At 50.2% G+C, this 14,649-nt stretch overlaps 1 pseudogene; it reads left to right on the top strand.

The window, feature by feature from the left end:
- The first annotated feature begins 5,623 nt into the window (after positions 1–5,623).
- Positions 5,624–6,825, top strand: LOC142435753 (large ribosomal subunit protein uL3-like; annotated as a pseudogene).
- The last annotated feature ends 7,824 nt before the right edge of the window (positions 6,826–14,649 follow it).

Raw genomic sequence — 14,649 nt, 5'->3', positions numbered from 1 at the left:
CAGAGCTCTTGGCTAGATTAATCCACACAGGAGCTCCCTTGCCACATTGAAATGATCCTGACTGAGAAGGAACAAATCGTTCCCAAGCCAGAAGAGGAGGTTGCACTGAAGAAAAAGATTTCCCAGAAGAAACTGAAGAAGCAAAAACTCATGGCTTGGGAATAAATTAAGCTTAAATAATAAAAGGGTTTTTTTTTTTTAAAGAACATATGTACATTTGTTGCCATCATCATTCTCAAAACATTTGCCTTCTACTTGAGCCCTTAATATCTGCTGTTCATTTTCCCCCTCCCTCCCCACTCCCCCCTACCTCACGAAACCTTCATCATTCATAAATTAATATTATTTTATCATATGTTGCACTGTCCAAAGTCTCCCCCTTCCTTCTTCTCTGCTGTCCCTCCCCCAGGGAGGAGGCTATTTGTAGATTCTTGTAATCAATTTCCCCTTTCCACCCCACATTCTCTCCACCCTCCAGGCATCGCCACTCTCACCACTGGTCCTGAAGGAGTCATCTGTCCTGCGTTCCCTGTGTTTCCAGTTCCTATCTGTACCTATGTACACCCTCTTATCTAGCCAGATTTGTAAGGTAGAATTGGGATCATGAGAGTGGGGGGAGGAAGCATTTTAGAACTAGAGGAAAGTTATATGTTTCATCGTAGCTACCCTGCACCCTGACTGGCTCATCTCCTCCCCACAACCCTTCAGTAAAGGGTGTCCGCTTGGCTACCAAGGGGCTTTGAGTCTCCACTCTGCACTCACCCACATTTTCAATGATATGATTTTTTGTTCTTTGATTCTTGATACCTCATGATCCCTTCGACAGCTCGTGGTCACACAGGCTGATGTGTTTCTTCCATGTGGGCTTTGTTGCTTCTGAACTAGGTGGCCACTTGTTTATCTTTGAGCCTTAAAGATCCCAGATGCTATATTTTTTGACAGCCAGGCACCATCAGCTTTTTTCACCACATTTGCTTATGCACACGTTTGTCTTCACTGATCGTATCAGGAAGGTGGGCACCCACTGATACGATTTTTAGTTCTTTGATGTCTGATAACTGGTCCCTTCTACAGCTCGTGGTCAGCCAGGCTGGTGTTCTCCTTCCATGTGAGCTTTGATACTTCTCAGCTAGATGGCCGCTTATTTATCTTCAAGCCTTTAACACCCCAGACGCTATATCTTTTGATAGCCTTGCACCGTCAACTTCCTTCACCACATTTGCTTATGCACACATTTTTCTTCAGCAATCGTGTCGGGAAGGTGTGAATCCTGGAATGCCAATTTAATAGAACAACGTGTTCTTGCATTGAGTATGTGCTTGAGTGGAGGCCGAATGTCCATCTGCTGCCTTAGTACTAAACCTATAAATATATGCACATAGATCTGTTTCCCTACACTCATATAAATATATTTACATATGTACATTCCAGTCTTTGGACCTCTATAAATACCCTTTGTCACCTAGTTCTCTCCTCTATTTCCTTTTACTTTCCTCTTGTCCCACTATCATGCTCAGCCTTCATTTGGGTTTCAGTAATTTCTCTCGGTTACCTTGCCCTTGCTGAATCCCTACCAGACCACTCACACCCTCCTTGCTACTGATTTTGGATAACTTATTGCTCCCCTGTCCCTGGGTTGTTCAGCACTACCCCTTTGCCCCCTTCTCTCCCACTCCCCTATTCCCCCGGAACTATTGGTCCCCTTGTTTTCTCCTCCAAACTATTCTTGCAGTCTATCGTATCTAGATAGGTCTGTAGAGATAATAATATGCACCAAAGATCAAGTCATTGCAACACAGGCAATGAGTGAGAACACAGCAATGACAACAAAAAGGAAACCAATTACCCATAGAAGAATAAATTAATTTTGGAAGGCAAATGCTTTGAAAATGATGAGGGCAAAGAATGTACAGATGTGCTTTATACAACTGATGTAAGTATGGATTGTGATAAGAGTTGTATGAGTCCCTAATAAAATGCTTTTTTAAGAATAAAATAAAAGAAAAAAATTTTAAAGAAAGAAAAACCTTTACATAGATGAAGGTCAGATTTTAATCTCTAGTCGTGTCCTTCAGTCAGGTCCAATGGGGTACCATGCTTTGGCCCCAGAGTCTGTCCTTTGTACTACCTCAGTGGCTCCCTGCTCTGCTCCCACAGTTGCTCTGCCACACACTTTTAGTGGTTTGCCTCAGTGCCATAGGATCAGTCTGGGCCAGTTCTAACCCTGAGTCTCCAGTGTTGTCCCCCTTAGGGCCCTGGGCCATCAATGGACGATGTGTCTCGTAGTGGGAGCAGCCACATTGTCCACTCTGTCCATTGGCTGTTCAGAGCCGGGATATCGTCCCCCAGGCCTGATGGGCCTGGATGTGCTCCACTCTCTCTTCCTCCCCCTTCTTTGCTCCCATTTGCTCTGATCAAACATGCCCCTCTCTCCTAGATGCAGCTTCAGTGCTGTCCTCTGAAGTAAATTCTTCTGGGGGCAGGGGCAGTTGTCCACATAGCTGGTATGGGAGCCCAGGCCTCAGGCCCCTCCACTGGCTCCCCACTCCGTGTGGGCACACTGCATTCATCTGGCACTGGCTTGATATCTGGTCCCTCTTTCCCTGTGGAAACACAAATAATACCCTCCTCTTGGGTGGGACAGTCAGGCACCTTTTCTCTGGAGCTTCCCTCAGCACCACCTTCGGTTGTGTCCATTTCCATGCCCAGGTCCAGGAAAGGCTATGCGTCATGCAGGATGCTTGGGAGCAGGTCTTTCAGGCCTGGGAACGGAATCAAGGGAGACGGCAGGCCATTCACCACAAGCAGCTCTTCCTCAGACAGTGAGGCAGCTGGACAAGATCCTGCAGGCTCAGGAGACAGCTCCCCTCACCACACACAGACACACTGACCCCAGGACCTCCAGTCCTCCTGTAGTACCACCCCAATCCCCCTTGCTTCCTGGATCACTGGCTGCTATTCTGATACGGAGCTAGATAGTGTGTCTTCCCAAGTGGCCAAGGGGACACCTGAGCCTCAGGTCACTCAGGGCCATCTCCTCCCCACACCTGGCCCCGGCCAGCCAAGCCCTACGCGGTTTGGTTGGAAATTGATGGGCCTCCCCCCCACCTTGTCAGAAGTTGGGATGTTCCTAACGGCCCCCAGGTTGGAGTGCTCTTCTTCCTCAGGTTCTTTCCCCTCCTGCTCAGCACCCACCTCCCCACCCCAAGCCGCAGGCCCCTCGATGCACCCCCAGGGAGCTCAGGCTGTAAACCAAGGTTCTGGCAGATGTTGCTGTCTAGGGTTCCCTTTGAACCAGCATCTGTGCCCCCGACACGCCTCCCCACCTCTGTGTCACCTCCATGACTGCCCCAGGTCTTCCAGGAAGCCAGTGCCCTGGAGGGCTCTGTGGAAGAGGTGGAGCGGCTGATCCAGAAGCATGGCACCATCAAGAGGTGCTGAGCACACAGGACAGGGAGGTGATTCCCGGGAAGGTCATGGGCGTTACCCTGATAAGGCCGGGGTATCCAGACTGTTGGGGGCACACGGGTGAGGTGTGTATGCACACCCAACCTGTGCTGGTGGGTGAGGGATTACCAAGGAGCCAGGGGCTCCAATCCAGGGCTGGTGACCAAGCCGAGGTGCCCAAGCACCCAGACGCGCATGGGGATGGGTTAGGCCACACTCTGGGGACCACAAAGGGCATTTGGATCTGCCCATATCACATGGCCCCTGCTTCCTTCTGCTCAGGAGCCTGGCCAACCCTCAACTGCAGAGCTGAGGGGAGGCCCCCGCGAATTATAGTGAGGGCTATGGGCTGTGAGCCAGCCCCAGCAGGGGTACACTCAGTACTCAGGGCTGGGCCCACCTCCCACCTCCCACTGTGCAGGAGGCTGAGCTGAGAGAGCAGGCCAGGGTGCTGCCAGGCCCCTGGGTTCAGGGCCTGTTGGGCACGATACGTGAGCGGTCCGCTTGAGTGGAAGCCCTGGGAGAGGGTCAGTGACACAAGCTTCACATCTCTCTGATTACTGCCGGCTTTCTCAGGGCTGCTAGCCAGGTCAGAGGGCACCCCACCTGAACCCCATTTTACCTTTACAAGTGACCTTCAGCCCCACTAGGGGCCAAGGGGCGGCATGCGGTGGAACGGGATGTGGAGAGTTTAATGGCTTTTCCAGGGGCAAAGCTAGGACTGGAGCCCAGGGCCCTTGATCTCAGAGCCGTGTGGACACCTGTCATCCTGATGGGCAGAGTAGACAGGGCCCCAGGGGTGGGTGAGGGGCACCCTCCACATGAGAACCCACCCATGGCTCCTGCCCAGCCACTTCCTAGATCTGAAGACTGATGGGCCTGGGCCTCTCATCTTGGGTGAAAGAAAAATTATTGGGCTGTCCCTGAGCTTGGTCAGCATTTCACTCCTTGGCAGAGCCCGAGGGGTATACGGGGTCACCGCTTGGGGCCAAGGCAGTATGAACATCAGGGCACTCATGTCCCCACCATCACACAGGACAGCGACTGGATCCAGGGGTGGGGAGAGCAGCTGGAATAGCCTGACCCTCTTGGGGACCACAAAGAGAAGCTGATACGGTTTCAGAAACACCTGGCCTATGAGACAGAGACCCCATGGAAGGGAGGCAGGAAGGGAATTGACAGAAAGAGCTGGGACCCCTGCTAGGTACTGGTTTTCCATCCAGCAGCCTTGTCCCCAACACCCGCAGTGTCACTGTGTAGACACTAATCAGCCAGGAAGAAAGGATCAAAGAGAACCCTGGGCAGAAGGGCAGAGGCCAAGCCTGTAATGTGCCCGTCCTCCACAGGGTGCCCTTGCTAGAGTCCTGGACCTTGGGAAGGATCTGGTGAGCATGGAGAGGCTGCTGCAGAGACACGAGGCCTTGGAGCAAGAGATGGGCCTCCTCCAAGTTCAGGGGCTGGTATGCCATTGGGTCTAGCATCGGGGCCAGGCCAGGGGACCTCTTCTGTGGGACCCTGCAGAGGAAGAGCTGAGCCAGTATACTCCCATGCCAGGGGCCTCTTGAGCACAACCTGATCCCCTTCCTCAGCCTCCGTACATCCCCCATATCACGGAGCAGAAGGCAGCCCTCCTCTGCCAGAGAAGCCTGGGGTCAGCCCGCAGCCTCGGCCACAGCTGCCAACAGTTTATGGACAGCTGGCAACAGCTCCAGAGCAGAGCCTAGAAGTGGTATGGACACCCTTTGGGTCCATTTCTTCACTCCTGCCCCCCTTCAGCAATCAAGTCCCATGCATCTCCTTGACTCCTTGTTTTAGGGTACAAAAGAGACCTTCAGGAAAAACAATGTAAAGAAAACATCGATCAAGTCTTAAAAGAGACCACGACCACACAATGACCCAGACACATCATCCGTGAAACAAATCCAGGGAGACTCATATGTGTGTAAGAAAGAGGTCTACTGGCGATATCTAAAACAGATGGAAATAGAGTTACCATATGACCCAGCAACCCCCCCACCCTTACTGGGCAAGAAACAAACCAAGGTCAGACATCTGTGCTCCAAAGTTCATTGGCACAGTTCACAATTGCAAGGAATTGGAAAAAACCCAAATTTCCATCACCTGACAATTGGATTAAAAAGCTGGGGTACCTCTACTAGCGGGGATCAACGATATAATGTCACACCAGAAGTTCTTGGCGCCCCAGCATGGGTCTCTGGGCTTCCTGCCTCGGAAGCACAGCAGCCGGCAAGGCGGGAAGGTGAAGAGCTTACCCAGGGATGAGGCCTCCAAGCCGGTCCACCTGACAGCCTTCCTGGGCTACAAGGCCGGCATGACCCACATTGTGCGCGAGGTCGACAGGCCAGGCGCCAAGGTGAACAAGAAGGAAGTGGTGGAGGCCGTGACCATCATGGAGACCCCTCCCATGGTGGTGGTGGGCATCGTGGGCTATGTGGAGACACCTCGCGGCCTCCGGACCTTCAAGACGGTTTTTGCGGAACACATCCGTGACGACGTGTGCAAGCGGCGGTTCTACAAGAACTGGCACTAGTCGAAGAAGAAGGCTTTCACCAAGTACTGCAAGAAGTGGCAGGATGACGAGGGTAAGAAGCAGCTCGAGAAACTTTAGCAGCATGAAGAAGTCCTGCCCGGTCATGCGCGCCATCGCCCACACCCAGACGCGCCTGCTCCTCCTGCGCCAGGAAAAGGTGCACCTGACGGAGATGCAGGTGAACGGGGGCTCCGTGGCTGAGAAGCTGGACTGGGCCCGAGAGAAGCTGGTGCCAGTGAACCAGGTGTTCGGGTAGGATGAAATGATCGACATCACGGGGGTGACCAAGGGCAAAGGCTACAAAGGGGTCACCAGTCGTTGGCACACCAAGAAGCTGCCCCGAAAGACCCACCGAGGGTTGCGCAAGGTGGCTTGTATATGGGGTCTGGCATCCCGCCCGTGTGGCCTTCTCGATGGCCCACGCTGGGCAGGAAGGCTATCACCACTGCACAGAGATCAACAAGATCTATAAGATTTGCCAGGGCTACCTCGTCAAGGATGGCAAGCTTATCAAGAACAATGCCTCCACGGACTATGATCACTCAGTCAAGAGCAACAACCCCCTGGGTGACTTTGTCCACTACGGGGAAGTGATCAATGACTTTGTCATGCTGAAGGGCGGCATGGTGGGCACCAAGAAGCGGGTGCTGACTCTGCACAAGTCCCTGCTGGTGCAGACCAAGCGCCGTGCCCTGGAGAAGATCGACCTCGAGTTCATCGACACCACATCCAAGTTGGGCCATGGACGTTTCCAGACCGTGGAAGAGAAAAAAGCTTTCATGGGACCACTCAAGAAAGACCGGATTGCCAAGGAGGAAGGCGCATAACAGATGGTACAGCTGGTGGGATCAGAATAAAGACTTCTTTTTCAGTGGGGGGAAAAAAACTGTGGTACATACATACAATGGAGTACTACGCATCGCTAAAAAGTAGTGATGAAAGTTTGAAGCACATCACTGCATGGGAAGAACTGGAAGAAAGCATGCTAAGCGAAGTAAACCAAGCACAAAAGAACAAGTACACATTGAGTCCACGGAGGTAAGCTTTAAAAAAAATGCAAAAGGGACATAGGGGAAAAGCTACTGTATGAACATTCCTGGGGTGAGGACCAGGTAATATGGCAGGGACCAGACCAAATTCAGGGATACATATGGTAGACAGATAAAAAAGAGGCGGGGAAAGGAATAGTAATAATAATAATAAATAAATGGGTAGCGGGGTCACAGGGCACTAACCCGCCCAAGGGTGCCACCGTGAACCCGTATATCTCTGATCTGCATGCCTCTGTGCCTTTGCCTGTGCTCACCCTTTCTCTACTTGGCTCGGTCCTACACCTGTTCTTTTGTGTCTGGCTTATGTCATTACCAGCAGCCCTGCTGGCGTAGTGGTTACGAATTGGACTGTGATCTGCAAGACCGGCAGTTCAAGTCCACCAGCTGCACCTTGTGTGAAAGATGAAGTTTTCTATGTCTGTAAAAGGGTTACCATCCCCAGAAACCGTGGGGGCAGTTCCACTCTGCCCTTTAGGGTTACCATGAGTCAGAGTTGACTGGATGGCAGTGAGTTGGGAGTTTTATTTATTTCATTCCCAGCATGTCTTTTCAAGGTTCATTTGTGACCTGACATTTATCCCCCTATTTTAATGAAAGGACACCACTCCGTTCTAGAACTCGAACTCACTGACTTGGTCCATCCATCTGTCCACGGACTCAAAGGTGGCTTCCACCTTTGGCTGTCGTAACTATAATGCAGTGATGTCCATAATTTAAAAGAAAGCGTTTTGACATGATGTTTTTAGGGGACACAGTGAGACCAGAGCTTTTGTCCCTGCTGGTGAAGGGCCTGGAGGTCAATCCTTTTTTTTCTTCTTTTTTAAGTGTCTCTATTCCCATCTACAAAAGATGGGCCCCTCTCAGGACTGTATATGGTTTCTCTCCTTGAAACAAAAAAATCCATTGTTGTGCCCATTACATAGAGGGGGGAACGAAGCTTAGAAGCTAGTGCCCAGAACCAACAGCCACAAGGCTGGTGGCTGGAGGAGGTCTGTGTGCCCACTGTGGCTGCAGGAGGGACAGAGGGGCCTGCAGGGGGGCCACTGGGCCTCAGAGACCTTCCAGGCGAGGCTACAGGAATTGCAGCAGCTCTGGGGCGAGCTGAGGGCCAACTGTAGGAGGAAAGAGACCACACTCCAGGAGTCCTGCAAGGTGGGACTGTGCACGCCCTGGGCCAGGTTGGATGGGACCCCAGGTTGCCCAGTGCCCACTCCTCACGCCACGTCCTGCCCCAAGCCCTGCATACGGGGGAGCATCTGGGAGCTGGAGAGCTGGCTGCATCCTGTGGAGGGGGTGCTGTGAGTCCCTGGCAGTGGATAGGACCGTCCTGGGGTGGATGAGCTCCAACTGGGGGCAAACAAGACTCGTTTCAAACACCAGCTCTGTGTCCTCTAAGGGCCCGTGTACAACTGCGACAACACAACATTGGGTCCTGCTGGGTCCCCATTAGCATATGTGAGGAAGGCTATTTATTACAGGGAATCCTACCTTTGTCCCTTGGTATTAATTGCAGACTCACTGGGTGACGGATTGTATCTGACACGCAACACGTTTGCCGCAGCAAACACCAACACTTTGTCAAACTCTGTTTGGTATTGCTCCATCCCTCCATTATTCTCCCTAATGACAAAAATAATTAACACATTCATATAAAAGCACAGGATGAGGAAAGCTTTAATTTATGCATCTAGCTCAGGGTCCTCCCTCTTATCAATATATGACAATCTAATGAGGCTTAATTAAAAAATAGCAGTGAAGCAATTTAGATAACTGAGGGATTGTCACGTGTCTGGTTGTGACAGCATGTTTTGTGCACCATGGAAGATAACAGATTTGTCTTCTGTGGTATCTCATATTCATCATCCCCAAACTACCTGCTCTTAGGGGTAGAGAGAGCGAGCTTGTCTTTGAAAAAAGTGCCTGGGTTTGGTAGCTGCTCACAGGATGGCAGGTGTAATGTATTATGAGAACTTAACAAGGCTCTGAGAAGATGGCTATTGGAAGGTCTGGGTGGAGGGCAAGGTCATGGCCCTGAAGGATTCAGGATCCAGAAGTCAAGTCAGAACTGGATGCCAGAGACTTTCTCAATCCAGCCCTCTTTGCCCCTCCCCTAAGGCCAATACATTTCTAAGGGTTATGGATTCTACTTCAGAATCTTTCTCAAACCCAGGGCCCTCTTCACCATTATTGTCTAGACCTGGTCACCTCTTGCCTTATAAATAAAAATATGGGTTTATTGTAAGTCTGGGTCTGTTAGGTTTCTCGGGTGGGAAATGTCTCGGTCCTTGGCTACACACTGGAAAGAAATTCACACCAAAGCCTGGTTGGTAATCCGAGTGGGTTTATATACATGAGAGAAGAAGGTTCCGGCATTACACTAAACTGAACACGGGCACCCTCATGACACTGCACACCCAGCCCTGCTGAGTGGAAGGTAGAGAAGCAGCTGAAGGGAAGGGGCTGTGGTCTCCAGATTACAGCCTTTTAAGGGTTTCAGCTGGGAGGCGTCAATTAAGCTCTCCTGGCTTGGGCTTAGCCCATATTGGCTTTCAACCTCCCGTAGGGGGCCCCCTAAGCATGGAGAGGAACAACCCCTTGTCTTGCTACCTAACCGGTCTACATTCCTGCATGGCTACATTGAGATGTAACTAGACCCTTTAGACAGCCTGTGTGGTTCACCAGGAGACACGGGCCGCAGAGTTCCCTGTGACAACCTTAAACCTTAAACTACTGTTGGAGTTTATATTACCTGTGTGGGTCTGTGGGCATGGGACGTTTCCATGCCAGAGACCTGAAGTTACACAAATAGGCATCCAGAACAGAACTCATACAGGCTCTAATAAGATGCTCAGATGCTTCTCGCTAGGATGAGAATTTAACGAAGTGTGTGAGCAGTTCAGATCTTGTAAAGGAGAACAGGTCAGTAGGGTATCCAGAGAAGAGAGCAAACGTCAGGGGAAAGGGAGGGGGCCCACAGACATCTGTGCTCTGTGTTTGGCCACAAGACAAGAAACCGGGTCTCCTTGCCAAAGAAAGCAGAACAGCAAGTCCCTCAGAACTACGACATTTTTAAACATGACCTATACAACACTCGGCTCTGGGAGGCGCCTTGGAAAACCATAAAAGCCCTAAAAGAGGGGCAAGGAGGAAGCCCAAGTCTTTGATTTTCCCTGCTGTGATTTCAGTGTTGAAATGTCTGTGCACGGAGCCTTTGAAATTTCAGAATCAGAGAGTGGATTCACAAGCCAAGCTCCTGCTTTATTCTTCAATGCATTTTGGCCCAGCTTATCCTTGGTGAGACATGTAACAGAAATTCTGGACTTAGGAGCCACTTGGTCCTTGGACACTAGGAGATTTCAGTGGAATCTGAAACAGGGCTCTAACCACCAGCTGGACTGGCCTAGGAAGCCCAAGTATTCAGTATCCCAAACACCAACCTCCCATTGCTCTTCATCTGCCTCCACCTTGTTCAGCTTTAGTGTTGTCCGTGGAAGTGTTTGGCACCCATCTGATGCTTCGGAACCCAGAAAGGAGGAAAGGTAAAACTGGGATTCAAATGAAACAGACTTAAGCAGGACCATAGCCAAGATGTGCACAGGGATCCTCGCAGCATTTGACACCTTCATTTCCCTCTTCGGACTCAGACGTGGCAAGGTTCAGAAACAAGCTTTACCAGAAAGAACAGCTGTGAACCCAGCCTGCTTCCAAGTGAGAAAAAGCCCTTTACACATGAGTTCCTGAGGTCAGCCCAGCCCTGTGCATCCCGACCCCTCCCAGAGTCCCTGGCTCTCTGGCGAAGCATTAAAGCAAGTGGAAGCAGAGATTTGCTCAGAATAAAAAATCATTTTTCACAATAGCACGGCACGTTCTGGATGGCAATCATGGCTGCACAAATCATATCCGTCCTCCAGCCAAAATGTTGGCGCCTCAGTGACCAAGCACATACATTGTGTGACGAGACTCAAAGCCTATTCCATTTGTGGTCAATTGTTTCCTCGCTCTCCATACTTTGCACTTAGGAGACATGCTCTCTGGAGGTGGTTGAGGCTTGTCTTGTCACCAATAATCATCTCCTACGCCTTCCTTTACAGTCACTAATTTGATGTGTTCACTCAAAGAAATGCCAATAATATGAGGTTTCAGAGGAGAGCTCCTAGAGCTCCCCCAGACAACAAGGAGGCCGAGTGTCACCGTCATTATCCTGAACTGGGAGGGGGCACTAGTGTTCCAGAAGCTGGGGATCCGTCACTGCCTGCCCACCGCACAGACAGAGCAGGTTCTGGTTATAATTGCTTCTAGACGTCCTGCCATGCTGAGTTGAAAGTCAAACCCATAAACGCTGCCCGACTGCAATAAAACTGGAGTACACAGACATTTCTGCACCATTGCTGGGTGAAAATATACTGAGTGGAGTTGGATGAGATGGCAGCAAGTGCCTAAGGAGGGGATGCTGTGGGAACACCAACAAGATGACTGTCAGTCGCCGTTTCCTCTTCTCGTCTGCTTTCCCCCCCCTATCTTTCAGGACCAAAAGACATGACAAATAAGTAAGGAAACAAATTTGTTCATTTTTAGAGGAGTCTCCCACCACACCCCACCCCACCTCTGGCCTCCTTTGAGCAAGTCAGTAGAACTTTTTTTTTTTTTTAACCTGGCTTCTACTATGGCAACTTCCGGAGTTGCTATGTGGCTGTGTTTAAAAGTCGCCTTTGGGATCCAGAGCACAATCCTAGTCACAAAGGCATTCTCCCAGTCCCAAACAGCAATGCGACCTCATTTCAGAAGGTTGTTCTTGTTTCTGTAGACCCAGAGAGGAGTTCAAGCTGTTGATCTTGACCGTGGTTGTCGAGTCAGCCTCTCATGGGCACCTCATGGGAAGCGGAGCAAACTATGCCAGTCTGTGCTATCACCAGGGCTGGGAAGGAAGCCAACCGTGGCGGGCCATAGGTCGATGTGTGGATGGAGATAATCAGGTCTTTCGTCCTTATTCTATTTCAGTCTGGAAACATCACTGAAGCCTGCTCAGTGTCATAGCAACACACAAGCTTTCACTGACAGTCTGGGGCACATTGGCTGCAAATCGAACCCGGGTCTTCCCGGTGAAAGACGATGAGAGATCTACCACTGCAGCACCATAGCCCTCACCTCAAACCAGGGCAGTCATTTCCCACAGATCTACCAGAGTTCAAACCAGACCACAATGCAGGATGACTGAGATTGCCACCAGAATCTGATACTGATGCAGAAAAAAACCTAACTACCATTTTATTGACTCCCACTCATACCGGCCCAATAGGACAAAGAACTGCCCCTTTGGGGTTTTGAGACTTTAAATCCTTACAGTAGTGGTTCTCAACCTGTGGGTCGCGACCCCTCTGGGGATCAAATAACCCTTTCACAGGGGTCAACCAATTCATAACAATAGCAAAATTACAGCTATGAAGTAACAATGAAAATAATTTTATGGTTGCAGGTGTCCACAACATGAAATGTATTAAAGGGTGGGGGCATTATGAAGGTTGAGAACCACTGCCTTACAGAAATAGACAACCTCATATTTCTCCCACGGACGGGCTAGTCAGTTCAAACCCCCGACCTTGCGATTAGCAGCTTAATGCACAGTCCACTACACCACCTGGGCTCCTAATGCTATAATAAGAGATACTATTGTTAGATCTCTCCTGGGAGAGATATACCTCAGGCCTTGGCTTCGCGTGAGAAAGAATTCACTTCGAAGCCTGGATTGTGATCCAAGTGAGTTTTTTGAGAGAAGAAGTTTCAGGTTTACACAGGCACCTCAGGGCCCCTCACGGGGCACAGCCTACCTAGAAACTCCTGGAGAGAAAGTCACTCAGTGGGCTCCGGGATACTGCCTTTATTCTTTTTTTAAAAATCGTTTTATTAGGGCTCATACAACTCTTATCACAATCCATATATACATCAATTGTGTAAAGCCCATTTGTACATTCATTGCCCTCGTTATTCTCAAAACATTTGCTCTCCACTTAAGCCCCTGGCATCAAGTCCTCATTTTACCCCTCCCTCCCCGCTCCCCCATCCATCAAGAAACCTTGATAATTTGTGAGTGGTGATACTGAGAAGGTTGTGGGAGGGTGGATTGGAAAGAGGGAACTGATTACAAGTATCTACATGTGAACTCCTCCCTGGGGGACGGACAACAGAAAAGTGGGCGAAGGGAGACATCGGAGCGGGCAAGATCCTGCCTTTTCAATTCCTCCATAGGGAGGCATGGTTGACGGTCATGGTCAACCCCAATGGCTGGATTGAATTCACCTGGCCCCCATGGGCCAATCCAGGTGTAATGCCCACCTAGGTGTACCATCCCTTCCTGGCCGGAAGTTTGAACCTGAGCATATGTAATGGATGACCCAGTCCCTATGCTAAACCTCCTAATAGTATTTGCAAGATGCCAAGCACCGTTCTAAGTTTTTTGTGTATAATAATTCAATTATTCCACTTAACAAGCCTATGTTTGGACTCTATTCTGGCCTCATTTTACAGATGAAAAATCAGTGGCACAGGATTATAAAGTCATGAGCCTAGGACCACACAGTGAGGAAGTGGGAAGGAGAGATTTGGACCCAGGCTGCAGAGCCCATGCCTTGGGTGCCTACAGCTGCCATGTAGGACACAGAAAAGCATGGAGCAGACTCGGCGTAATTCATTAGGGAGTTGGGAGGACTGTAGCATGAATGTATGTGCTATGACTTCATGAGAGTAGCTGCTACTCAGATCCAGAAGAGAATACAAGCCTTTTGCAAAAATTATTTTTGCCAAGAGAGGGTGGAAAACTGCATCTTGTACGAAATCCCCCCAACCTGCACATGGGCATAGCTATTTCAGAAGGTTCAAACAATGTGTGCTGTGCGGCAAACCAAACTGAGCTCAGGGGGAGCTGGTCTATGGGTTATGTTAGCCAGAAAGTGAGCAGTTTGAACTCACCAGCCACCACTCCAAGGGAGAAAGAGGAGGCTTTCAGCTCCCATGGACTTATAGACTTCGAAGTGGCAGGGAGCATTTCTATGCATCCTATGATTAGGATCTCGGAGAGTGAGGGTGGAGTTGGTTGAGACCTGTCTTCAGGGCATTTCCCAGAAGGGCTTCCTGCAGTGGCTCTGCCTTCAGGAATGTCTGATGACCTTGAGGGCAGTAAAGTCCTAAACACACTTGGGCAGTGGTTCTCAACCTTCCTAATACAGGTCCTCTTGTGGTGATGCCCCCCTCCCCCAACCATTAAATGATTTTCTTGCTACTTCATTACTGTAATTTTGCTACAGTTATGAATTGGGTGAGCCCTGTGAAAGGGTCATATGACTCCCAAAGTGGTCGCAACCCACAGGTTGAGAACCACTGCACTAAGGGTTCCCCTCCCAGGCAGCCCTACCAGTGTCTGGTGTGCATAGTTCTGTGAGGTGAGAGAAATGGACTTAGTGTCTGCTTCTGGTGACAGTTGATGTGGGTGGGCTTTCTCCCTATGTCAAATCCCTCTGGAGCCATTTGTCACCACAACAGAGGGAGCCATGCACAAAAAAGCAAGAAGAGGATGCAGCACAGCAGGACAGCAAGCAGAACAATGAT

The sequence above is a fragment of the Tenrec ecaudatus genome (assembly GCF_050624435.1).
Source record: "Tenrec ecaudatus isolate mTenEca1 chromosome 1 unlocalized genomic scaffold, mTenEca1.hap1 SUPER_1_unloc_13, whole genome shotgun sequence".
NCBI classification, from domain to species: domain Eukaryota; kingdom Metazoa; phylum Chordata; class Mammalia; order Afrosoricida; family Tenrecidae; genus Tenrec; species Tenrec ecaudatus.
The sequence above is the reverse complement of the archived record's forward strand: the minus strand, read 5'-3'. Positions and strand labels throughout refer to the sequence as shown.